Here is a 25,744-nt window from a genome sequence, read left to right on the forward strand (position 1 = left end):
GTTTAACATTAAGTTCACGTCTCTTTTTAATAATTACTTCGTCATAACAAGTAAAATGCACTTATTGTGTGTGTGTAGTACACGTCATTGAAAATGATTCTAAAAGGTGTACCGACTTATCAATTACAGGGATATTAAGATTCAACGTGAATCGTTCATTTAGATTAAAAGTCTGATTTTAAACAGGTCTATTCACGTGTTCATGTTATTCTCGCACGCAACTAACAACATAATTAGTTTTTTTTTTATTTATTTATTTATAAAGACTGCAGCCTATACCTCTATCGTGAATAAGATATATTTTTTTTGTAAGAAGCGGGATTATATGAACGAATTTCATTGAAAAAAGTCGAAAAATTAACTTTATACTTGAAAACACATTTGCTTTTTTTAAAAACGCTTAAGGCTCTCTTTTTGAACTTCAGTCATGAGAATACATGACTACAAAAATAATTTAATTTTAATGTGATTAGTTTGTTAACATCGAAAAATCATTTAAAAAGGTTAAAGAATTAGTAGAAAACTAAATTGAAATTTAAACTAAGTAAGAGGCAAATGTTCATCTTCGGATATAAGATAAGTTGGCTCTAAAAAAAAAAACATTTCTAAAAAGTCGCTAATATTTTTTAATGAACTAAATTTCACGGATCAAAAAAAAAATCAACTGAAAAAACTAATAAACGGATGAATTACAAATCGAAATGCTCCTAAAACATTTCACAAAAAATGAGCCGATTTTTCATAATTTTTAAATCTGAAATTTCTGCGTTAAATTAGTGAGCGAAGTATTCGAAAATAGCTGTGGCACCGCCTTTTTAAAAAAAAAATATCGAGAGAATTCTATAATAAATAATCTATTCAAATCTTTTAGTTTCTCTCAAGTTACTTTTTAAAATGCAGTTTGAACATCTGAGAAGAATTATGATACTTCTAAAATCATTCTTATGTTTTAAACAATCCGTTTCACTTAAATACCATTCATATTTAAATCATAGTCATTTGAAGATTTTATTTTCTGCTGCAAAAACTTTCTCCTTCCGCAAAAAGAAAAAATTTGATTTTTATCTAATTTTATGTGGGGCTAAAATTCATCTAAGAAACTGATTTTTTTATGCTATTTAATTGAGGCACCAATCAAATAGAATAAAAAACGGAAAACACTATCAGCATTCACTCGATGTTCGTATTATGAAAAAAAAAGAGATTTTTTTCTTCAAAATAATAAAACTTTAAATATTTTTGATCTAATATTAATTCCTAACATCGAAAAAATTCTGGAAATCAAAACATACATTTAAAAGCATTTTGTTATTTCTTTAAGAAAGTACATATAGTTTTTACTATCGATATTTCTCAATAAATGGAGAAATGTATCCTTCAATTAAGACGATTACAGTATTTACATTCGCATAAATGAAAAGTGGTGAATATGGCGTATCTAACTTAGAAGTTAATGTTCTTATTTTCAAAACAGAATGACATAGAGAAACGAAAATAAGACGGAAAAAATTGTTTTGATTCCAAAGACACGAAGAAAAAAAAAGAAAACGTTTGGCAATTTCTGAAGAAAATTCTTTTTTATTTCTATTCCGCTGTTTTCGAAAATCTCCGTTAGAAAAGCTAAGTAATGGCATGTTTTCAACAAATCGCCACTCCATACAGTGATTTCTCCAGTCAGCCAAGCACGACGTAGAAAAAAATTATATTTTATTAATTTCGAATATGCCAAGGCCAGACCACCTGCTCGCCAAACGATATAAATTTTACTGCACTACTGTGGCGTCCTCAAGTCCGGCTGCTCGACTATGCATATGTATGCGCAGCTGCTTTCTTTTACTTTGTGTTATAAAAACTTGTGTATTAGTAGCATACAGCAGCTCGTATGAACGAATAATTGGCGGAAATAGTTCTAAAACGTTACCTCTCATGCAAACAGACGCCAAGTTTTCATTTGTAAGTAGGCGGAGTACCTTTTGCAAATTAATGGAAATGGTATCATTTTCTCGAAGGAGCGCCAACGTTTCTATCAAGTCTAAATATTCTTAATTACAAATCGAACATCAATATGACATTCAACGATGGAATCATCTGTTGGCAGTTGGAGGGATGATACATAGGTCACTCCCCATTTCTACACCCCTATTAAAGGGCCTTGCATAATAAAAGACCTTTTCTTCTATTATTAGTCCAGCAAATGTAAAACATCGAAAAAGACGTTACATGCATAGCTCATTTAGTTTTTTTTTTATAGCTTCATGGAATGCTTAGATCAAGAATTTTCAGTCAGAATCATTCGTGATATTTCAACCAAAACGTTACGTTACTGATTAGAACAAAAATCAAGTGATAATTTATTTTGTACATCGTGATATCGGAATTCTAAAATCGCGATGGATTGTGAGGAAGTATCGGCAATTCGCAATATTTTTCCAATTTAACTCATTTTATTTTTTTAAGTTGCAAGTAAGTAACAAACCCGGTAATATCGTACTTGATAACCATCGTTATCGGAAATATTCATGATATTGTATTCGATTTTCAATACTTATCGTTATCAATACTTATCATAGACATCGTAAATGTCTCTTGTAGAATGGTATTCGCGGATTCGGAGATTCTTAAGATATGGTATTCGCGGTGAATCATAAAAATATGTTTTGAAACATCGTAATCACAATTATCAAATATTTTCGATAATTCACGGCTATAAACAGCTCTGGGGGTATAAAAAAATATGATTTTGTCAAATGGAAAAAATTTGCAATTAATGTTGGAAATATTGCCAGTGTCTTTTGGGCAATAGTCGTTATAAACAAAGCATTGCATTAGCCACATTTTAAAGACAAAATGGTTTTTTTTTTTTTAATAGGAGGAGGATTTTTCCTATTATTTACTAAAACAGCTTTGTCACTAACTAATATTTTTTTATTATAAATAATATTCAAGAATAACGTAAATAACATAAATTGGTATTATTTTATGATAAACGAAGTAAGTGGTCGTATATTTAACGTATGGAGGGGGCGGTTTCCTAGTTTTTTTAAACTTCATTTCAAAGACGGATGATACTTATAAATAATTTATGTAAGATGAATATTATATTTAACAAATGAATCATTTAAAGGGGAAGAAAACAAGGAAAAGTGATTAAAAATACAATAACTGGAAATGACATATTTTAAGTAATCAAATACAGAAAAAAAAGAAAAGAAAATTCAATGTTCCATTGACTCCTTTTCACGTTAAAATACTGTAGAGAATTGTAGATGGCGCTTAAACTCGAAGACTAGTTGAAGAAATTATAATTGGTGTTAATTTAAACTACTAATTCTTAATCTTTGTTTTGATAAAATAATTTTTTTTTCTTTCTAATATTTCCCCATTGTTTTAGATACTAAAATGTAACTACAAATTTTAAAGTAAAGAAAAATCTGTGATTTAAGCGGAAAGTTTTGTATAAAAATGAAATTTTAAGTGTAAAACTATTTATTCCCCAACTATCTCTACAAACGAGAGAAACGGAAAAACACATTTAACAATGGATAGAGATAAACAGAGGTTGATTCAAAAAGACCAGTTAATTAACAGTAATCTTTGGTCTTATTTTTACTTTGTTGTTTCAAAAATGGAAAATTGGAACAATATTTCTAGCCTTTTTTTTTCCACAGAGTTTGCCCAAGCGAGAATCCGGTAACGTTTTACCACCACCAGTAAGTCCGATTATTGGAGAGCTTATAGCCTTCGTGCAACAGTTACACATAATAGAAAGGAGGATACTTTCTCTCAGGAAAGCACTGGCTTTCATTTCAAAACCGTTAGCCATAGCTAAAACTATCACTAAGAGAGTTTTTTTTTTCTTCTAAAGAGTATAAAAAGCGCCAAGGAAAATCTTTCTTTTAAGCTTACAATTTAAAAAATATAAATTTATTGTATACATAATAAAAGCTTATACATTAGAAAAGCTTCTTTAAGCTAAATTGTTTAAGAAAACTGTAAATAAAATTTTTTTAACGAAATCGTAGGTTAGATAAATAATCCAACGAAACTAAAGCGGGAAGATTACTTTAAAATACTTTATTCGCTTGAAAAATATAAAAATTGGAAATAACAGTCAACATGTTTCAAGCTACAAAATTAACATTAGTCCTCTCCATTGAGCATTGATCTGCATTTTACCCTGATTTAACCCTCTCGGTCACTATAGTTTTTCTTGTTCTGCTCATCATCTTTATTTTTCCATTATCCGTGGGTTACTTCCTTATTGGCGATCGAAATGGGCTACAGGTGGCAGAACTCTCCACCAATGTCAATACGCTTTCATCATTTGTGTGGGGAGATTCATAGGAGAAGGAAGTACGTTAGTTTCTGTCTTGATTTTTGATTTTCTGTCTTGAACATTTTAAATTAAGAAACAATATGCAACTGAAAACTACATTGAACACAGTTCTTAAAAGAAAACGTCGTGGAAATTTCAAAAAATACTTTTAACAAGTAAATACGAAATATATTAAGAAAGAGGGAAAATATCACAGTATACACAACTGGGGAGAGGAAAAGGGGGAGGGTCAGGACATGGAACCAGTCTTCAAACGCAGATGGCGTAATCAAGCCTTGTGATCGCGAATTATCACTTATGTTTCTTCTTATAACCAAAATTGATACCTTCCATCAGGGATCTCTTCTCCAACAACGCACCATTTATTTTTCAGCAGGATTCAGCTCTATGCCACACAGCAAAAGTATGCAAAGCATGGTTTCAAAATAAAGGCATAGATATATTACCATGGCCAGGAAACAGCCCTGATCTCAATCCAATTGAAAATTTGTGGCGACGTTTGAAAATTCTTGTACGAAAAAAACGTCCCTCCAATAAAAGACAACTAAGTGAAGCTATAAATGATTTTGGCACCATGTGATTACGAAAGATGAACTCCAAACATTCGTTCACTCGATGAAAAGACGCTGTGAAGCTGTCTTAAAAAATAAGGATTATCCTACTAAGTATTGATTGTGCAAGTATCACTTTAAAAAAAACGCAAATCTAAGATAGATCTTACTATTAGTTGCATAACTTTTTTTGTAATTCAGATATTGTAATACTGTATTTATTATTAAATTCTACATTAAATTACCTTCAATTTGATATATAAACGTTTGTATTTAAGTGAAAATTAATATATTCTACAAGCACACAAAGTTGAAAAACATGAAACTTTCAAAAAGTGTCCACACTTTTGGCCACCACTGTATATATATATATATATATATATATATATATATATATATATATATATATATATATATATATATATATATATATATATATATATATATATAGTAAAAATAACATTTAGAAACATTTAATGCCATTTTTTTTAACATTTTTCATTAAGAGTCGAAATTTTCATACTTGTTTAACATAAGACGATAAAGAAATCATTATTATAAGGAATCATTATTGTCATTAAATATACAAAACATACAACAAAAAAAAAAAAAAACGAATGAAAACCGAAACATTCGTTTTATGTATCTGGATACCCGTTAATGTAAGAAAAAAAAAATATGACGTATTTTCTAATCTATCCATTGATTCATGCGACTCGATAGATGAATGAAGCATACAAATCGATAGAGCATGGGTTGACATCCAGATGTTAACAAATGTTTCAGGAAACAATTTTGAGTTCCTAACGTCTGACGTGACCATGAATCTTGTTATACATTTTAATAAATAAAAAAATATTAATATTTAACTATAATTAACATTAAATTAAGAATACATGCAAAAGTAAACAATAATATTAACATAAAGTCAAAAATAATGAACAAAAACTAATTGCAGAAGTAATTAAAAATATTGGCACAATTTGCTCGACATCATGCTTATTAATATAAACATTCAACGGAAAAAAATGACGTATAGATTTTAATAATATTACCGAACATATATATATAAATTTTTTTTGAAAAAAAATATGAGGACTTAAATTTAAAATTATAGGATTTTTTTTTTCGAAATTATTATTATTATTTTTTAATAACGGCAGGCACTGAACTTTCGTTCTTCGCCTTAGAAGATGCCGGAAGTGTTGCTCATTTATCGTTACAAATGGGCACCTGTGAACCAAAGTCACGAAGGCGAGCAACATTACCCACGTTCATAGGGTGGGCCACATTCATACATTCACACATCAGAAGACAACACAGAGAAACATCCATGCCCAGAGCGTGATTCGAACCCGCAGCCATTGGCTTCGCAGTCAGGCACGCTAACCACTCGGCCACCTGGCCGGCTTTTGTGAAATTATAAGACTTCTAAAAATCTTGTTTGTTTTTGTTTTCGCTCATTTTATTTTTAAATAAAGTAATAACACTAATAATAAATAGTGAAAATAATTTTATAACTCTTTTAGAATATTGTTAAATAAATTTTATGGCACAGTAGTTTTAAGCCATGAACGTAGAACTATGCTATGAATACTTATGAATCATGAAAATCGGTTTTTATGATTGTAGAATATAAAAACGATTTTTGTTCTAAGTACAAATTGTAGATTTCATTATAGTCAAAACTAGAATTATTTATTTTTTGTAAATCCTACATCTAATTGGGAGATAAATTTTTCTATTATTCTATTATCCAATAAGAATAAAACTAAGTCTATATTAATTGTTACGGTTCAGATTCAAGTTGCACGAAAGTGTTGTTCCGCAATTACTACAAGTATTTTTGAGAATACTGACGCTGAATTCAATAAAAGACGCGCATTAAAGGTTGAAATAATTTAAGCAGTGAAAAACCTTCATTTAAGCCAAGTTAGAATTAGGAACTGCCTAATATGCAACGCTAGTTAATTTGAATGGCGACACTAAAAACCGAGAAGTGGAATGTAATTACAAAAACTTTACAGTTTGGGCCCAGATAGCCTGGTTAGTAGGACGTTGGGATCGTGTTCGTGAGAACGAGAGTTCGGATCCCGTCGACAGAAGAAACCACGTGCACGATAAATCTGTCGGAGTCACAAAGTCCTCCTAGATCCCACAGCAAATCAATATCTCTTAGAACTGAATTGGAAATGGATCGTTCTCTGGTTCAGGTTAAAATTACCATCTGAGGATGAATAAATGGGTAACGGGGCCTGTAAAACGGGCTGCGACGTGTGTGTGGCTGAAGTAGTATTCTCGGACACAGATGGCACAACTGTAGACAAGAAATGCACCACCTGCCCTGAAATTCGCTTGGTTTCCCAAGCAGGCTTGCTGGTATTTGGCAAGTGGCAATAGAAACAACAACAACCTTACAGTTTCATAAAACAAATGAGCTGATTATAAAAACTTTAACGTAATTCCACCTTTTGTATTGTTGTTCTTGATAAAAGTTCGTCAGATTTATGATTAAAAAGAAAAATTTCTCTTACCTTCAACAGTTTGACCTAGGTGCGTATTTACAACCACTAACGCGTAGGTTTATATGACTTCATTTTTAGTAAGCTTTCTAAAATCATATAGTTTAAAGAACACTTGTACGCTTATTAACAATTCTGAAAATTAATTGAATAAAAATTGCTAATAAAATATGGAGAGATCGATTTTATTAGTATTACTGATCAATACACTTATAAAGCGAAAATCTAAAGGGAGTCAAAAAAAAAATTTTCTTCTAGCAAAGTTTATTGTATTTTTAAATTGAAAAAATTAAAAAAAGAAGTTTACATTTTAGACGCAAATTAAGTATGTGATGAATCAAAATCTCAATTAAAGAAATTCTAAGACCACACATAACACTAAATCCATATTATTTTAAAAATTAAAGACTGTCCTCAAAGAGTTGTAAAGATAGACACGCTTCGGTGGTTGGGGGCAATTTTTACACAGCTGATTTTACACAGTGAAACACTTGTCGGAAAAAAAGCAGAAAAATCTAAATCGGAACTTTAATAGCCAAACCGATTACAAAGCAAGATTTGTTTTTAGAATTTTGGCTTTTAGAACGAAATAAGGTCTCGTTACCAAACATTAAAATAGTCTCAAAATGGAAGGAAAAGAAAATAATAAAACAATGGATGATTTATTTGTAATCTGCCCGATAAATTCTAACGTTGCCCCTTTCTGAAAGAGGAAGGAAGAGAAAAATTGCTGTTGTTATGTGGAGTAGTAATAAGGCTGAAGTAAAACAAACAAGGGATCGTAAATAATCGTTTTATAACTCAACTTGCTGAGGAAATATTTTGTTCGATAATACTGGCAATTTCTCTGTTTGGCTGTTCTTCGAAAGCACGCTGTTGTTGCTTTTTAGCGAATAATACTAGTATATTAAAACTGTTGTGGATTTGAAACAGTTATTCATGATTTGTAGGTTAACAAGCGAACCCTGTGCTAATTTTTTAAAAAAAAGAGACACAAAATGTCAAAAGAAAGAATAGTCGCAGATTTGGGAAATTGATTTTATTTTTTTTACATATTTAATTCTTAACATTTTAAAAGTTACTGCTATGTCATATTCTCTGGACTCAAACATGGAGAAATTATAAGTTGATTTCAGTGATTTGCGTCTTGATGTAAGTATCTCCATAATGGCGATTTTTTTTTTTTTTTTTTTTAAAGCAACAGCAAAAAAATTAAAAATTCAAGCAATTTATGGTTTGAAAGAGCAAATAATTTTTTTACAGGATAGTGGCATTGTTTAAAATAAAAGCTTTGCTTCACGTTTGAGGTACTAAAACCGTTTGGCTTTTTTTTTTCGGCGGGAAAATGTGCAAGCATTGAGAATTATTCATAGATTTTTATAATTTTAAATTTAATGGCCGAAATATCGCCAAATTAGCTTTTTTTAAAAAAGAAGTTTAATACTTTTTTTAATATATTTAAAATGTATTCGTTTTTAAGTCAATTATTTTAGAAAGATAGTATATAATGTTTTTATTTCCTTTGGCGACGCGAAAAAGTTTCGAAAACTATCTAATTCAAGTCAAATGTTAGTAGGAAATGTTTTTAAAAATATGGGGAGCCATACAAGAAGAAAAAAAATCAACCGAACTATACAAGCGCAAATATGTCTAGCGTTGTAAGACTAACCTTACTATGCTTAAAGAGAGCTCCCTCTACAGATTGTGTGAAGCTCTTCCGTTTACTAGGTAAAATTACAAAACTAGTTAAAATAAGGGTGTGAGGTAAACATTTAGGCACAGGTTTTGATACTGATTGGAATAAGAAGTATTAAAAGCATCCCTCTGCGAGCTTTTTTTGTTTCTGTAGTAACAGAGAACCCCAGAGTCAGTGGCGAGAAGAGTACTATAGTTAGAAAGACTATAAATTCATTAAGAAAAAATAATTACTCATGTGTTGCGTTGTTGTTTCTAGTGGCACTTGTAATTGTAGCGTAACTACCACTACAAAAATTAAACATTAATTCACTGAGACATGCTAACTGGATTCAATCACGAGGTACCTTTTGATAGATGAAGGTTAGCATGGTCGATAACTCCGCCCCCACACAATATTAGTAAGCCTGCTGAGTGAAACCAAGCGAATTTAGGACAGAGGGTGTATTACTTCTTTTTCAGTGGCTCCATTTATGGCCAAGAATACGACTTCAGCCACACACACACACGTTCCACCCAGTTTTACAGGGCGGATCCATTCTCATACACAGATCGTAATTTTGACCTGAACCAGAGAGCAATCCATCACCAATTCAGTACTCTCAGAGCAGAGGTATGATTTGTTATGGGAACTTGGAGAACTTTGTACCAGACAGATTTAACGTGCACCAGTCTCCTTTTACTTCAGCTGGCGGAGATCGAACTCTCGACTTCTTGGACGTATGTTCAACGCCCTATCAGCCATGCTATCACGGCACATGAATCCCGTTAAAATACTTAATGAAATTTTTAAAATTGTGTGAGAAAAGAATATGAATATTTTTCATCCCAAGTTTCTTTAAAAAAATTCTCATCTGGCGACATTTTCTAAATTTCGACACTCAATCGCAAGGAAACATACGATCTCCTGGAATCATACTTACAACACTTCTCGAGGCAATAAACCTAAATTGATTTGAAAAGAAAAAAAAAGCATTCTGTAATTACTAAAAATAAAGAATATGAAAACAGATGATCCCAAAGTGTTACACATCCGATGTTATCTTAGTTTTCTTCAACAACAGCAACCAAAAAAAAAGAACTATTTATAAAGTGTATTTTTCGAAGGTCAGTTCGGTCAAAGAATCGAGCGTGAAGACCGATAGCATTTAACATAGAAAACCTTCCTTTACCCAAGACAATATCGCAGCTTTAGATCACAGATCTGTGTCGAGGCCTACAGCTCACTGATGATCACTCAAGTGTATCAATATCGACCAAAACATAAGTGTCTTGGGCATTTTATAATAAATTACCGATGCTCACGAAGCGAAAATCCGTAAAATTAAGTAAGGAAAAATATAATGCTTGAAATTTTATCGGAATACTCGAAACACTATATACCAGAGTGTCAGCATTTTAAACTTTTCAATATCTGTAGAATAAACAGTCCGTCTCATTTATGAATAATATAAAACCACTAAAATGATCTCTTAATCCTTTGCCGCGTATAAAAATTTGAAGTGAAATTTTAGTCAAGAAGTGCCGTAAGAGTTCATCGTATGCACAACTTTTTTTAAAACTTGCTTTTTTTTTAAAAGAAACTATTCGACAGATTTCGCTCATATCAAAACATTAATTAGTTTAAAAAATAAGTACATACTTCATTTCTCAAATTGACAAAAAGTGAAAAACCATTTATTTTTGTTTTATGCTCGATTTCCCAAAGCAACGTAAAAGATGAAGCGTATCGAAATTGAGCGTGATTAATTTCAAAAGTTAGTGAGGCAAATAAGATTGAAAAAGTAAATAAAATGTTGAAGTTTTTAACATATAAAGGAAAGATGAGAAGCATCAGATAATAAACAGTGTCAAGCAAATTTATATATCGATTTATGAGATCAGTTATTTCATGATTTATTTCCTTAAATTGCATAACTCGAAAACGTAAATCAATACAAAAAATTGTTTTATGTGACTTCTTTGTGACTCTTCCAATCACGCCAAACGGTTACAGTTAACTCTGCCAATTTGAGTTCATGCTGCAGTTTACTCGTATCAATGATTTTATAATGAAAATCTATATCAGTTTAGAAACAGGTAAGCATAATTTTTTGAAAAAAAAAAAAAATTTTTTTTTTAATTTCTATGATAAAAGAACATTTACGCATCGAACACAGAAGTTTGACTCTGATTCTGGAAACGGATTGACAATTCAAAACTTTTGCTACGAAAAAATTCAAATTTGATTCGAACTACTGTTCTTTCTTAGGAATATATTCAAATCAATATCGATGGTAATTTCTGCCGTTTCGACTTACTTTTACTTAAAATCAATGCTACGCTATTAATAAATCTGGAGAATATTTTAAAGTTTCTTTTTAATTTGTTGCAAAAGCTTACATTTTATGAAACACTTTTGCATGAAATATACTAAGTTCTCAAAATGGTTGTGGATTCAGTGATTTCCTGTCGGAAACTAACCTACACCAAAGAAACATATTGGGAACAAAGTATATTGAAGAAACATATTAGGAACTAACTAAATCGAAGAAACATATTAAGAACAAACTACATGGAAGAAACAATGCTGTAGTTGGGGAGGGGGGGAAACGCCGTTTCTCAAATATTTTGTTTGTTATAATAAAATAATTTAAAATATTTGAAAAAGATTTCAAGGCAGTTTTTTTTTTTAAATTTTCTCTATGTTTATTTATATTTTTTTCACGGTTATGGAATTTTTTTCTTTTTACATTGATCGAAGTGCTAATTGTAGCAATCAGATTGTAAAAAGCAAGTGAACTTTCAAATCTAATGGGTGCAATTTTCGAGCTCGTTTGTAAACATACGCCATGAAAATAGTGCTGCTAAAAGATGAAATTTCGGAAACGAATATAGTGCTTAACATGCAACTGAAAAACTAATTAAAGTAAATATTTAAAGAGAACAAAACCTTTTATAAAGTTGCCTTTAATTAATTTCATGTGGTTTGTAAAATTGTGAATATTAAATGAAATTATACTTTTTCATAACTTTGTCTTACATATTTAATAATCTAAAAAGCAAAGGAACCAGTCGAAGAACAAATAATTATGTTCAAGCAATAAAAAAACAGGGGCTCACTTGAGTTTACTTACTTTTTATTTGAATAAAGACACTTTAATATAAGTAACATAAAGTACATAAGTTATTACAAATGTGAACTTCTCTTACTCTTTACTTTAACAAAACAAATCTGTATCCCTTTCTGCGTACATAAATATAGATATAAATATAGAGAAAAAATATAGTGAATGTAAAAAATTATTATTCTAAAATAGTTTTAAAAAATATTTAAAAAAAGATTTATACATATATATATATATATATATATATATATATATATATATATATATATATATATATATATATATATATATATATATATATATATATATATATATATATATATATATATATATATATATATCAAGGCTGAAAACATACCATTGAATTATAATTAGATTTATATTTCAAAGGAGGAGTTATTTTTAGAATCTTGTCTCTCTTTCACTTCCATATTAAGAAGTATTAAATGATTATCGATGATGCGTAGAGTTACAAACTATGCAGTGACTGAGCCTTTTCACATCCTTTTCTGTTGGTATATAATGCTAGAGCAATGGTTTTTGCATGTCTTTTGCCGTATGATGTATACTAACTAAACTTCGTAAGATTTGTCTGTATTTGTGACCTCCCCCCCCCCCTCCATCTGGGAGAGTGTGTGCGACTTCTGCTTCTACCATCGAACAATTCATTAAAAAGCTTGTAAAGAATTATGGCCTTCTGAATTCTCCTAATTTGACTATAACAATCCAAAAATAACGGGGTTGTAATCCTGTTATTATATAATATATATATGGGTCATTCTCACGAAAACTGTCATTTTTCAGTTCATAAAATCCCAAAAAAGTAAAGTGAATAAAAAGCTCTGAAATTTTTTATATTAATAGAAATATGCAATGGCAATTTAAAGAAAGTATATATCCTATAAATTATACTTAATATTTAAATTAATGAATTAATTTCACTATTTAAAAAGTGAGGGAATGACATTTTATTTTAATACATGTTTTTCTCTAAGTTGCAGCTACCTCAAGTTTGAAAATGATAACATACTAAGTATATCTAATATTTATTATAATTTAGTTTTATATATTTAATAGTCTTTACAGGTTTGGGAAATAAAATTGGCTGGCACGATTGAACAAAAAAAAATTTAATAATATACTCATCTTCAATCATTCCCTCACTTTATACACTAGTGAGGGAATGACAAATTTAATAAAATTTTAAAATAACAGTTAGGCCTAATTAATTTCTAAAATCAATCACATTAAATTATATTCATACAAGAAAGCAACATATAATTATCCACTTTCTCGATGAAGTTGTAGTTTATTTTACTCTAAAAAACGACATGAGGGAATGACAAATGTAAAAAATTTTGTCTTGTTTGATTCATTCAAATTTATTCCACAGCAAAGCTTCTTTAAGTTGAAGATTTAAGCATACTGCAATTTTGTTCTATGATCCCAGTTGTTAACTGCTAAAGTTTTTATTAAAATATTTTTATTCTAAGAAGATTGCAAGTGATAAGAACATTGTTGTGAGGGAATGATGCGAAACACTAGGGACAAAGTTTAAAATAGTGCTGTGTTAATATTTTTATCAGAAATTAAATTTAAAATTTATTTTCTGAATTCTATATTTCAATATTCTGAAATAAAAAACTCGAATTTGTAAATTTTTTTTTTAAATTTCAGAAACAATTTTTTCTTTTTTTAAACCAACAGTGGGGACAAGTGAGGGAATGACATATTGGTATATTTTAATTACCTAAAATAAATAAAAAATAAAATTGATAATTTTATTTTTATTCTTTTCTTGGACACTTTTCCTGAAATTTTTTTTTGTAAGTTGTAAAACAAACTTAAAAGGTACTGGGGACATGAAAATGACTGTTTTTGTGAGAATGGCCCATATATATATATATATATATATATATATATATATATATATATATATATATATATATATATATATATATATATATATATATATATATATATATATATATATATATATATATATATATATATATGTATGTATGAGGGGGGGGGAATCAAACCTCCACTACCACAGCGTCACTTTTGTAACACTTCGGCCAAAACGCTCAGACGGAGCGGTTGTTCCATATCTCTTGTTATTTTGTTAATTAAATTTGTTTATTTTAAATGCGTTATGATTCCTATTATACCTGAAGCCAACCTCCACATGGGGGCTCTGGCAGTGAACTTGGTTTGATAAAATATAATTAACCCAGATTAATCAAAGATAATTGATAATTAAGCACAGACGGTGTTTACTGTTAACTTGGATCACCAGTCGGGTGAGTTTCAATTTGAACTGTATCTTTTAAACTGTATCAATGGCATCTCTGTATCAATGGCATAACTGTATCAATGGCACCATCTGGGAGAGTGGGTGCGACTTCTGCTTCTATAATCGAACAATTCAATAAAAAGCTTGTAAAGAATTATGACCTTCTGAATTCTCCTAATTTGACTATAACAATCCAAAAATAACGGGGTTGTAACCCCGTTATTATAAGCCGCACAGGATTGGCTCTCCGGAGGGAACTTACGCATTTCTATCTCTTTGGAACTAAGTTTAACGGAGGCTGGCTTCTATGTTGAAGTTCCCCATCCCATAGACAACATAGACGACGTAGAACAATTGATTTTCTTTCTTCTGGCTTCATTGAGGCAGCCTTATGACAGTCTTGACTGGCATGCCTTTTCTGACAAAAAATGCTCTCAATCCTAATGCTGAGACTTTTCAAAAGAAGATGTTGAAGTCATTACTGTTGGTTCTTCTTTGCTAAAAGATTCCTTTTTTCCTTTTGAAGGCTGTCCGAAAGCCTTTTCGGCTAACGCCCGATGCTCTTCCCCTTCTACCTCGCGACGAAGAAAGGACATCAACTTTTCTAACAATTTCTCTTTCGTAAGTTGAGTTGTCTCTTCATCCTCCACCTCAGTTTTTAATGAAAATCTATCCCAAGCCTTTAATACATCACTTGGAAGACACGATTCAACAACTGGGTATAACATGGCAGCATAGTTTTGAGTAGTTACGCCCAATGTTTCTAGAGCTCTCAAAGATGAACCGAGCTTATCGTACAATTCGGAAAGCTTAATGTTGGCTCGGTTGTTTACCAGTGTTAAAAGATCCCATATAAACACGTCTGTTAATAAATCACGTCTGCCAAACCTTGACTTGAGATGCTTGATAACCTTAATGTAATTGTTCTTAGAAGGTGGATAGCTATTTTACAATACTGCGAGCTTTTGAACTCTGCTTCAAGGATGAAAGAAGATATTGAAATTTATCTTCCTCTCGTACACTTGCATCTTCGTCAATGCGACTAAATTGTGCCCAAAAGGCAACCCAAGTACGTGGCACTAAGTCGTATTCTTTTAATTCTATCTTTAGAAGTCTCAACTTCCCAACTGACTCTGTATCAGATAGTACAGAATGACTCTTATTTACTAGCAAGTAGTCTTCGTATTCAGTTTTTATTTCGATAAAGCGCTCTCTATAAGTTTCAATTTCATCGTAGTCTTTATCTGATTGATCACTTAATTCTGATATTTGACCATCAACTATGAATAAACGCTCGGCTTTATCTGCTAACTTATTAAATATTGAGGAAAGCTCCTTACCCTCGACTTTTTCCCCCTTCTTTTTCGTATCAAACTTATTACAAGTCGTGGTTAATTTTCTTCGTAAATTTGTTCTTTCTTTCCGTAATTTCTCAACCTTGTCGTTTCCTAATGCAACCTCTGCATCTTTTGCTTTCGCTTCGTCGTCAATCATTTTAGTTCGTTCAAAATCAACGGACGCCACTTTGTTGTTACTCAATAAAGATTCTTAATCGCTGCTTATACAGGATCTAATTTATCGTAATCTTAAGTACATAATATAAACGTATAATAATAATTAAACTCTATTTCGTATACTTAATATCGTGTAACATGTCAACAAAACTAATAGAACACAAATCATGCCTCTTTCTGTTGCCAGATCTGCTTATGCTAACCTCAGTAATAATACAAGTTCCAACAGGTTTACGGAGAGCAAATGAACAAATAGAAAATTTAAATTCTATCATAATTTCTGTAATCTCTAAATTATCAATAGAAGATCCAAACAAATGGTACACTTATGTAAAAGACATTCAGAAAAATCATTAATTCTACTTTTCAACGAAGTATTAAAGCTTCTCCTTTTCAGCTGTTATTTGGTACTGCTATTAAAACAAAACAAGATCTGAAAATTACAAATATGCTGAATGAGGAAATTCAAGCCGTCTTCGTTAACAGCCGCGACGACTTACGGAAACTAGCCAAACTACAAATACAGAAAATCCAAGATGAAAACAAACTAACTAGTGGCAATAAAACGTACACAGTTTGGACCAGGATTGAAACTGAAACCGAAATACATAGGACCTTATACGATAACAAAAATTAAACCTTATGATACTTTTGATGTCGAAAAACTTGCTTTTTCTGATGGACCTTCAAAGACCAGTACATGTGCAGAATACATCAAACATTGGTCTGATGATATTACTTAAAATGACATTTTCTTCAGAACTCTTTAGGGGACGTTCAAAGAGTACGTACTCAAAAATGGAGAAATTTTAACCCCCCCCCCCCTTAGAGTACGTACATTTTATTAGTCTAACCCCCTTTTTCATAAAAATTAAAATAATTATGTCTTAAATAAAATTAAATATTTATTTAAAATAATTTATTCATTTAAATTATTTAAACAATAACACCTAACTTTATCTTTGAATCAATAAATAAAAGAATCTTATCTGATCAACATAATAATTTCCTACGATCAATACAATTAATCTACAGTATTTTCCCAAGGACATTCCAAATGCTTTTCGAGAGACACTGATTTACTCATTCTAACAAGTGGTCGCCGTGTGAAAAAAAATACAAGAACAAACATATGTATAATACATGTGAAGGAAAAAGTCCAATTTGAATTTGGTGTATGCTTATAATGTATGTACTTTGTATAATATCTCCCCTCCCCATCGTACAAAATAGCAAATCCCCTCCCCCCATCGGGATATACGTACTTTTTAAACAGCCCCTTTAGAACATTTTTATTTTTTCCCAGAGATTTATTATTTTTATTTTGAAAATTATTTCTTTAATATTTTGATTATTAATACGTCTTTTGAAATCTTTTTCAGATGATGCATAATTATTTTAGAATGTAAAATGATATTTAGCTATTATGTAAATATTTTTTGATTTTTTTTTTTTATATGTCCACCTGAAGGCAGGTGCTTCTTGTCGGATGGTCAATGTGGGAATCCACTACAGCAGCGCCACCCTACTTTTGTAACACTTCGGCCAAAACGCTCATACGGAGCGGTTGTTCCATATCTCTTGTTATTTTTTTTATTAAATTTGTTTATTTTAAATGCGTTATGAATCCTATTATACCTGAAGCCAACCTCCACATGGGGGCTCTGGCCGTGAACTTGGTTTGATAAAATATAATTAACCCAGATTAATCAAAGATAATTAAGCACAGACGGTGTTTACTGTTTACTTGGCTTATATATATATATATATATATATACACGCATATATATGAAAAAGTTTAAAAACAAAATAATGAAAAGATTTAATCTCCTTATCAGCTCACACGATTACATCCGCAAATAATATTGTGCTTTCTAATATTGTATTACTATAGCAAAAAGCAAAATATATCAATACAATAGTGAAACGAGCACTCAAAAAAATTGAAATAAAAAAATAACACATTAAGTACAAAATATATACGAAATATCAAGCAAAAAACATAAAAACATTTTTGCGCTATATATATTACATTCTAGCTATCAAAGCAGTGTGTTTAACAGATAAATAGTCATAGTACTTTTCAAGTGATAATGTAGAATTGTATACTAACTTACTTAATAGAACTAAATTTTGTCAATAGCTTTTTTGATGAATGCCTCAAAAATAAAAATAATGCTAATTAGCAGCATAGCCCCCTTTTTTTATAAAAAAATTTGTGTTTTCTTTTTAGAATTGAAGCTGGTCAAGTAATTTAAATGGGACGTTTTTTGACCTAACAATGACATAATATCACTTTGACATATACCCTGTAAGAAGTTGAATTCCCTCAAATATTTTTTCCAACTACAGCACTGAGAAGAAACATATCTGAGGATCTATTTATACAAAGAAAAATACATCTTGGGAACAAACTACACGGGAGAAGCTTAATATTTTTATCTGAAACGCTCAAAACAGTCATCTAAAATCACCTCCAATTAATCGTTTTTAACAGTACTTTAAAAAAAGTGGGAAAATTATAATTCTTTACAACGACAAATAGGATCTTATTAGCAATTTCTTTTTATATGTTAAGATAGTAAATAATTAACACAACTCCCTCTTGAATTCATGTTGATGAGTGTAAATGTCACGTGTCGTGATCCATTTTACTAATCGATATTTCCTTATTACTGAGCGTAATGATCACCTTATTTGATAACTATTGATTCGGTAAGAACATCATCTACTTCTTCAGAGTGTATTATCTGAATGGACGAAAATTTTTTTGCCTGTTCTATTACAAAAAATTATCTGTCACTTCTTACGCCTTGAAAAATGGTAACTATGAAGTCTGTTTAAAATTCCATTCTCATTAACATGTTAAGCACGGGTGTTGAGCAATTGGGTATACTATAGCCTACGTCACAGGTTGTGTTATTCCTACTAAATTTAACCCATGAACGCCATTTTCTGCGAGCCTAATTTCAAGCCACAAATAAACAAACGAAGTGTTTGATCGTTTAAATAGCTGCTCGCCAGATTTTATTGCATTATAAAGAAAAGTAATTGATATTCGATTTTTGATTAATAATTGATTTATGTGGATAGTGGCATTTATGTGGATAGTGGCATAGAATTTAACATTGCGTCATGGTAAATGTTATTCCTACTAAGTGGAAGTAGTTGTGTTTTTTTTATATTATACCCAATTCTATTAATGTAGTTACCACAGATGGTGGGTTTCAAATTTGTATTATGTACTCAAACATTGTAGTGTGACACGCTTTGAATTTATGGATGTCACACTGTGCTCAACTTCCGCATACTGTTTTACTATTTGCAAGAAGCCCTCAGATATGAATAAGGTACGTACGGAAGATTTTCCAACATATTTTTTCTGGCCCATTGATTTTGTTTTTACCGACTATATCTGCCTTCAATATTATTTTTAACATACTTTTTTTTTTTAATTTTTATTATCCAAAGCTTCTCTGATTCGTTCATTTGACGATTCTTTAATACTACTTCATTTCTTTTTTTTTTTTTCTTCCCTTAATTGTTTCATTCACTCGCTTTATCGAGAATCATCCATAGTGCTATAATAGACCAATTCATAAAATTAAATGCCGATCCTCTACAGTTAAAATCCATCCTATTTAAATAGATTAATATAAATTTAAAGTTTAAATCGATTTTCGAACTTAGGAAAATCATAATAATAATTTAAATAATGAACAATTATTTAATAATTTAATCAATTATTCAATAAATTAACAGTTCAAAATCTTAAAATAAGCAATAAAAGTTTTGATTTTTTTTTTCATTACATTTCGAGCTGTATCGTTCCCCCTAACTATGGCCGACAGACACTATAAATTAAAAATCAATGAAATGTAATAATCTGAAGATGACCTTCATATTATGGGTCGAGGGAAACTCCCTTACCTTTGTCTTCCGTTGCGGGAGCGAAACAATTAGTATACCGAAATAGTCTGCTGGGACAAATGGTTTCATTAACTATATCGTTTAAAACACCTTTTCGACCTTATTTCATTTATATATTATCTGCCTGCATTGCGAAAATTTCATACTCATGTCATTTTCAGATTAATTAACGAATTAAAATATTTCTGCTTCTTAATTATCTCTGAACAAAGGAATTGCGTCATTTCGTCTTTCATAAAATTTCGTTTTCGTGTATCGCTGATTGTGACAGTTCAATATAGGTTTATGAATGATTATTATTATTTTTTTAATTAAAGGAAGAAATTAAATTTGAAAAATTAAGAGATAAATATATCTCATTGCGAACCCATTACAAAAGTCTGCAAACGCTGCGACTTCAGTCACTTACATTATTCATTTTATAGATTTGTACGATTAAATTACAATAAATATAAAACTCTAACATTTTTTTAAGCGGTATAAAATTTTTAATCTATTTTATATTCCCCTTTCAAATTTAAGTCATGTCATGTCGCAGTGCCGAGAATTATGAAAAGAATCCCTCTACTTGAGAACTATCATAGTGTGAAGACAACGACATAAGTATTTGTACACAAATACAATTTCGTACCAATACTACATGAAAAGTTTTTAAATGCAAGCAACGCCGGCAAATAAAATAAAATGGAAAACAATATTTTTACAAATATAAACATTTTGTTTCTCTTTTACAAACAAAAAATATTTACACAAATGGTAAGATTTATGCCGATACAGTAAGTAATAAATAGACACTGAATTTAAAGAAAGGTAATATAAGAAAAGGCAATAATTGAATATAAAGAAAATTAAAAGGTAGAAGTAAGAAAACTTCTATTTTCTGAAACTGTTTTCGAGTGAACTGACGTAGAATATTTATTCAGCTCAAAATCAAAAATAAATAAATCAAAACTCGAATTTTTTTAAGCAAACATTTTTCTAGACAAGTCAATTTGTTTTCAAAACAAAACCACAACTAATCATTGTAAGCAAACACTAAAATTGTGTATTTGATCTACTTTAAATCAACGATCCTAACATTATAACTCTATGCAGTGCAAAGATAGATAACAGAAATTCCTACATTAAAGTAATGCTGTAAAAACATAAAATAATTATGATAGATTTAAAAGGTTGTCTCAAACGCACTTGCGTTCGTCTGTCTGACGCAAAAAACACGTGTTTTCACAGCTGTTTTTGTTTCTAACCAAAAATCCTAAAACACGAACATTTTTCCAGCTGCTTTCATGTAGATGTCAGCAGTCAGTTAAAGTTTATGAGCTTCATCTCTATTCGAAATCTACCCACATGACGAAATAGAATACAACAAAAAAAAAAATCGAATATTCATACAGATGTTTTTTTTTTTTTTTTTTAATGTATATTAGATGAATTTCGTCGAATTCTGACAATGTGTGTGCTTGAACTTATTTCTAAACTTAGAAACAGAGTGTGTCAACTGTTCTGAAAGTTCTAAAACGCACAAAACTGATACCATTTTTTTAACTATACACATTCGAGGACCTTATAGTACTTAACCTCACCATAAAAGCAGTTAGTAAATATTCTATGAGAAAATAATAATTCCTCCTTAATTTGTTTGCATTTTAATGTTTTGTAAAATATTATTTTATTCTAAATATAGAAACAGTGTGTACCAACTGTTTTTCAAACCTTATTTATTTTTTATTTTAAATCTTTTTCGCGATCAAAATTAATCTAAGTGATTGTTTTTAACTCGCAGTCCTTGAACGAGCAAACTTCATTTTGTTAATCCATTTAAAAGAGGAAGCTATTCTTTTCCCTTTTATAATAATAGCTCATTCATTTTCTATCGGGTAGTAATTTTGCAATAGTTTGTTTGCCTTTCGATATTTTTAAGAAAAACTATCAGCTTTTGAAACTTATTCGTTTACTTTCGGTCTATCTGAACACGTTTTTTTAAAAATATAAATAAACTTTAAACTACTAATTGAGAGAAATTTAGGTTTACTTTAAATTAATAATGAAGATGAAATTATCAAAACAGAAGAACCTTCAATTTTGAAATTTTCAGCAAAATTTATTCAGGAATTACTCATTTTTGAGTTCATGCAAACGATCTTCGAAAGAATCGATTCTTCAATTATGAAAATGTGTTATAAGAATTTTTACGAACAAGTTTCTAAAAAAAGACAAAATTATCAGTACATATATCCTTTGAGTGATTTCAAATTTTAAAACTATTTTTTAAACAAATACTCTTTTTAAAAAAAAAAATGCACCTCTAAATGTTTATTTTCTATACATAGAAAATGAACATTATAAATTATGGAAAAAACTTTTAAGTTATTTATAAAATTATTTATTTTTTTTTTTTTAGTTTACTTTTTCTGAAGAAAAAAAATGTACAGAGATTGCCTTTCATTATTTTTTTAAATTACAAATTGTCCCCTTATTTTGACAATGAGAGAAATATACACATAAAATAGTATAAGAGAGTAGTTGAGGATAAAATTCAGCTGTTACACAATATTTAACATTTTTACAGTGAGTGTCCTCTTCAGATTATCCGACTAAGAAAATTTCAAGAATTTTCATCAATATAATAAAATTAACTAATGACTAATATTCTATTAAAGTTAAGTTCATTACTAAAAACTAATACATAAATTTAATAATGAACTAAATACATGTGAGTTTGATTTGTAATGTTCAGTGTTACTAAAGGAAATAGTATAAATCTCGTAAGCAAAAACGAAGTATTAACAAAATATTTTAAAGTGACTAATATTTTAGTGAACCTACCTCCTTTTCAACAGCCCCGAACTCTATTCACAGGTCTGTTAGCACTATTACCCCTTAAATTAAGCATTTATTTAATATCGAATACAAAAACTGGTTTTTACATCTAAAATTGATATGTTAGTCAGCAACAAACAGAAATTGCATTCCATTCAGTTATTTTTTAAACGTTATATTCGTAAAACTGTAAACTTTATTGATATTTAAATAGTTTTAGGTCCAAAATATTTTTCACTGTAGAGAGTATGTAAATGATAAGAAACAAACTGGTCAAGAAATTGTCTAAGTTCCACAATTTTGTATTTATAAAAATTATGCGAATGGTCCAAATGACTAACCTTATCTGTTCGCACCTTTAACGTGAATTGGGGTAAGAAATACACTAAGATAAAGCTTGAAAAAAAAACTTATTTTTAAATAAGCGAAATATGTTCACATTTTATTCAATATGAATATATTTTAAACATAGGTTTAATTTGTTTGGAAGCGAAATTTTCTTTAGAAAAGCTACATTTTCTTCAACTAAAGTATTCTCCGTAAAATGACTCTGATTTTATCATCATTATTCGAATAATGCAGCAACAAGAAGTTATGTCAACCAAATGCTTTGAAAATTGTTCTAACATTCTCGGCATTCTTTGCTCGTGTTTCAGTTTCCGCTTCTGATGCGTCCAAATTGACATTTGCAGCGTTTAAAAAAGATTACAACAATGTAGGATACGGTTTGGTAGTAAAACAACACAATATCGCCATTCACTAATTCCTGCTGCTTTCTCATTCTTTTTCGGATTATTCTGGTCTGTTAAGAGATAAGCATTAAAATTAAGTACCCAGTGGCCTAACCTTCAGCCACTGTAGCTGTAGGATATGGAATTAAAACCATTCCCGTAGGAATTAGGGAATATAGGCGCTTGAATTCAATCGCGCGCGCAGAACAACTACGCGCCTTCTGCAAAAAATGGTAGTATACAAACTTTATCGAAAACAGAACGCCCTCGCAATTTACGAATCTAAAGAAGATACGGATATAATTTACTGAAATAAGACAAAAATATGCTCTATTAATATATTCTTGTGTGTACTGTAATTACAGGGTGTCCGTAATTACCACCCTTAACGTATATTTTTTTAAGAATACTTGTCATAACTGAGAACAAAATACTCAAAATTAGATCGAAAATTATTATTTAAGCGAGGACGAAACAGAAATAGTGTCGAATCACCACTGAGGAAGACGGGACGAAAAATATCAAAATGATTTTGATTACTTGAAGAAATTTAGAGATGTTTCCTATAATCACCTTTCAAATCCTGTCTGTTTCCTCATGTTTTGATATTTCCAGCATGGCTTCCTTATTAGTGATTATTTTTATTTAAATAGCGTTTATTTTTTCCTTAAAGAAATTAGCGACGATCCTTAATGCGTGTACTTTTCTAAAATCTCTATTTTCAAGGAATCCGAATACACATATTAGGGGTAATCATTACGAAACACCCTGTATTTGTAACTACCGCATTAAAATCGCAAAAACCGTGGAACTGAATAAGTGATTTTAGTGATAAAAACATTTTTGTAAGCATTCCCCGAACAGAAAATGCATTGGATTAAAAAAAAAAAGTCGTAATCAAAACTTGTAAACAAAATGAATAAAAAATAAATAAGTACATAAAAAATAAATAAGTAATTAAATAAATGAAAATGCAAAGGTTGCTGTTTTTACGAGCAGAACTTAAGTCATGTTTAAGTTAACATGAAAAGCTTTCTTTAAAGTCATGTTGCTTATTGTGCGAACTACATTGTTAAAGAAAACTAACTTACATTATTAGGGGTAATTTCACGTTCACTTGCATACTTTGCTTTTAAGAGATTTAATTAGCAAATTTTTACTAATACTTTACTGCACCAATATTGTATATATAACTCTAATGTCTGGCATTCAAAATCATAAGGCAAAAATAAGTTGCATTCAAAAGGTTCTTTAATTCAATTAGTATACAGCATCATAATGCTTAAATTTACTCTGGCAGCAACCAAACTGCATCAGTGTTAAATTTCATAATATTTAAAGTTTAGCAGATAATCCACATTCACCTTCAAAAGATTCGATTAGTCAATTCTTACAAGAGTTAAAAATAATATTATAAAATTAAATCTCTATATAACATAAAATCATAATGGTCTGATACCGTTTTTCATTGTTGTCGGCGCATTTTTATTGGCCGGAAAATCACGTGGTAGGATCCAGTTTTCCCCCATTCATTTCCATATTGTTTAGGTTGTCATCAGCATAAAATTAACAAAAGTTGTAAAGGTATTGTTTTCCTTTAAAAGTTTTTGTATCCCAAATTTAAAGTTATTTTTCAGTACTGCTATTATTAGCGAAAATTTTAAATTACGGTTGAGAACTCATCAAATTTGTTCGATCAATATAATGTATTAAGAATGTAAATGTTATTTAAAAAAATGATAATTAAAAAAATCACTTCTGTTCACCAGGAGATCTAAATGTTTATAATACTAATAGATAGTAATATTTGGACGTGGGAAGTAGAGGCGCAAGAGCGTAAGTAAACAGAATTCCTTTTAGTACATAGATATTAAGTGAATATTTTTAACTTTAGTAGAAAAACTGTTTTCTGCCAAGAAAAACAATTATTGCGAAGCAATCATTGGGGTTGGTGAGCGGTAGCGAACAGGGGGCTTTGCCCCCTAGTAAATAAATAAAAATTCAGAATGGCGCAAGAACGGGAAAAATATACTTGAGGGTGCCCCTTGGCGAAATTGGCGACTTATGTTTGGCGCTATTCCTGTTTGCGAGGAACACCGTGGTAACAGGAATAGCGGCCAAAACATAATGATATTTCAATAAAACATTGGAAAATTTAAACAAAACATCGGATAAAGCTTGCAATGAACCCAATATAAGCAAAATTAATAAATCCAATAAAAAGGATTCTGAATCGAGCAAA

The 25,744-nt window shown here is 30.1% G+C and overlaps 2 protein-coding genes across 5 annotated transcripts in view; one reads left to right on the forward strand and one right to left on the reverse strand.

The window, feature by feature from the left end:
* LOC107439462 (rhophilin-2) overlaps window positions 1–25,744 on the reverse strand; it is a 103,486-nt gene that overhangs the window by 71,459 nt on the left and 6,283 nt on the right. The gene's annotated exons all lie outside the window — the stretch shown is intronic.
* LOC107439463 (NAD-dependent protein deacylase sirtuin-5, mitochondrial) overlaps window positions 10,272–25,744 on the forward strand; it is a 52,911-nt gene continuing 37,438 nt past the window's right edge. The window contains exon 1 of one of the 3 annotated variants that reach the window (XM_071184962.2): window positions 10,272–10,432. The gene's annotated coding sequence lies outside the window, so the exon portion shown is untranslated. Of the gene's footprint in view, window positions 10,433–18,711; window positions 19,372–25,744 lie in introns of those variants that run through there. The other 2 variants (XM_016052069.5, XM_071184957.2) reach the window with 2 other exon arrangements.

This window comes from Parasteatoda tepidariorum, chromosome 3 (assembly GCF_982258835.1).
Source record: "Parasteatoda tepidariorum strain Cologne lab strain chromosome 3, Ptep-v5.0, whole genome shotgun sequence".
Classification (NCBI taxonomy): Eukaryota; Metazoa; Arthropoda; class Arachnida; order Araneae; family Theridiidae; genus Parasteatoda; species Parasteatoda tepidariorum.